General features: G+C 38.8%; 1 pseudogene; it reads left to right on the forward strand.

Annotated features, from left to right (window-relative positions):
* Window positions 1-904: 904 nt before the first annotated feature.
* LOC103009332 (cytochrome b5-like) lies at window positions 905-1309 on the forward strand (annotated as a pseudogene).
* The last annotated feature ends 1773 nt before the right edge of the window (window positions 1310-3082 follow it).

Below are 3082 nucleotides of genomic sequence, written 5' to 3' on the forward strand. Positions count from 1 at the left end.
ATATGGCCTTTATTAGGTTGAGGTAGGTTCCCTCTATGCCCACTTTCTGGAGAGTTTTTTATCATAAATCGGTGCTGAATTTTGTCAAAAGCTTTTTCTGCATCTATTGAGATGATCATATGGTTTTTATTCTTCAATTTGTTAATATGGTGTATCACATTGACTGATTTGAGTGTATTGAAGAATCCTTGCATCCCTGGGATAAACCCCACTTGATCATGGTGTATGATCCTTTTAATGTGTTGTTGCATTCTGTTTGCTAGTATTTTGTTGAGGATTTTTGCATCTATATTCATCAGTGATATTGGTCTGTAATTTTCTTTTTCTGTAGTATCTTTGTCTGGTTTTGGTATCAGGGTGATGGTGGCCTCATAGAATGAGTTTGGGAGTGTTCCTTCCTCTGCAATTTTTTGGAAGAGTTTGAGAAGGATGGGTGTTAGCTCTTCTCTAAATGTTTGATAGAATTCACCTGTGAAGCCATCTGGTCCTGGACTTTTGTTTGTTGGAAGATTTTTAATCACAGTTTCAATTTCATTACTTGTGATTGGTCTGTTCATATTTTCTGTTTCTTCCCTGTTCAGTCTTGGGAGGTTATACCTTTCTAAGAATTTGTCCATTTCTTCCAGGTTGTCCATTTATTGGCCTAGAGTTGCTTGTAGTAGTCTCTTAGGATGCTTTGTATTTCTGAGGTGTCTATTGTAACTTCTCCTTTTTCATTTCTAATTTTATACTAATAAGCCATAAACACCTCAGTTTTTAAAAAATGGGCAAATGGGCCTGCCTTCCTGCCCAGGCGCAGAGCCGGGCCACGGGGAATGTCCCGGGGCAAGTTCGCGGAGACGCCCGCTGTACTCTACCCGGCTCCGCTGCTCCCTTTAGGGCCTGAGGCTCGCCGTGTTCCGAAATGGCCGGGGAGTCCGACAAAGCCGTGAAGTACTACACCATGGAAGAGATCCAGAAGCACAACCACAGCAAGAGCACCTGGCTGATCCTGCATTACAAGGCGTACAATTTGACCAAATTTTTGGAGGAGCACCCTGGTGGGGAAGAAGTCTTAAGGGAACAAGCTGGAGATGATGCTACTTAAAACTTTGAGGATGTCGGACACTCTACAGATGCTCGAGAATTGTCCAAAACGTTTATCACTGGGGAGCTGCATCCGGATGACAGTTCAAAGATAACCAAGCCTTCGGAAACTCTTATTACTACTATTGATTCTAATTCCAGCTGGTGGACCAACTGAGTGATCCCAGCCGTCTCAGCACTGGTTGTAGCCCTGATGTGTCACTTCTACACATCGGAACACTAAACACGTTCTCAGAAGCCAATGGAAGAAAAGACTGCTTTGGTCCTGGGAGAAAGAAGCCACCATTAACTGCTTCAGCTGACAGAACCCTTCACCTGAAAATGATTTGAATACACCTGTTTTCCTTTCCTCCTACATTAGACACAAAACAAACCAAAAAGAACTGTTCTTTCTACTCCTGAATTTTTAGAGTGTGCCTTTTTATTCATCAGCTTTGTTTTGATGTTCCATCACTATGTCATTTGCTTACTGTGGGCACAATCTTTTAAAATATACCACCATGTTTGGCTATTTGATATGTAATTGTCTGTAATGTTTGGAATCTGATTATTTGGCGGTCATTTAATGTGTTAATCTTTCAGATCCAAGTTGTCTGTCTGATGTGAGCAGGGGCGTCCTTGGATCTCTTCTTGTGCTGCTTCATCTAATTGAATAATTAGGTATTGCATGTTTCCAGTGTAGTTTTTTTTCAAGGAAATTAAGGAAGGTCCAGAAATAATAGTTTAAAGATTTCTAATAATTGTTCTACTTGAACAATCATATAGATGATAAAAAGAGAAAGTGGCCTGCAAGACCTAGAAAAGATACTCCATCTTTTCTTTGATTAAAAACACCAGCAACATCAACAAAAGCCTGTGAACCATGAGAGAACATTACCACTGTCCCTTCTCTCAGCGTAAACATGTCATTCCGAAGAGATTCTCAGTTATACAGCTTCTCAGGTTTTACAGACTCCTCCTTCAGAGGTGAAAACTGTTTACGTGCTCCTATAAAGAAATGTTGATTCCCTAATCTGTAAAAACACACATTTGAAAGAGATTGTGGGACATTTGGAATCTGATTTTTGAAGAAATTTAGCTCTGGTGTTGGGCCATGAAGAACTCTGGTGTGGACTGATTCAGTCATCCCGTCTTTGTTTATTATTCTCTGTGCAGTGCTTTTTCTTTAAATGTCGAAACTTGAGAGATGAATTTATAGACTCGAAGTACTTTGTAGTTAGCGATGATTGTCCATTGGCCTGCTAGCCAACTGATGAGCCATGGAGTTCTTCAGAAATAACTAAACACATTGGAAAGGAATTTGTTTAAATTACAGAGCATAGATTTTTATAATCAGTGACATGTATCACCCTCTGCCTTTTTTGTCACTGGAAGTTAGAGCGAATGTAGGTGGGCAGTGGGGCAGCTGTTTCTATCTATCACATGGGAAAATACCTTGCAGAGGAATCCTTTGTTTAGATTTTAATAAACATAAGACTGGAACAACAACAAAAAAAATGGGCAAATGACTTGAACAGACACTTCATCAAAGAATATATATGAATGGCTAATTGGCCAATAAGTACATGAAAAGGTATCTAAAATAATTAGTTACTAGGGAAATGCTAATTAAAATAACAGTGAGATACCAAATCCCAGCCACTAGAATGGATAAAATTAAAATTAAAAAAAAATTTTGTCAGTCGACAAAAACACATGTAGGTGAGGTTGTAGAGCAACCGGAACTCTCTTACATTACAGGTGCATATTAAAGCAGCACATCCACTTTTAAAAATAGTTTGGCAGTTTCTTATGAAGTTAAGCATACACCTAGTTATTATTCAGCAATTCCATTTGGAGGTATTTACACAACAGAAATGAAAACATATGTCCACACAAAGACTTGCATACAAATGCTCATAGAAGCTTTATTTGTAATAGCTAAAAGTTGGAAGCAATCTAAATGTCCATAAACTAGTGAATAGATAAACTGTGGCATAGCCATAAATGGAATACT

The sequence above is a fragment of the Balaenoptera acutorostrata genome, chromosome X (assembly GCF_949987535.1).
Source record: "Balaenoptera acutorostrata chromosome X, mBalAcu1.1, whole genome shotgun sequence".
NCBI classification, from domain to species: domain Eukaryota; kingdom Metazoa; phylum Chordata; class Mammalia; order Artiodactyla; family Balaenopteridae; genus Balaenoptera; species Balaenoptera acutorostrata.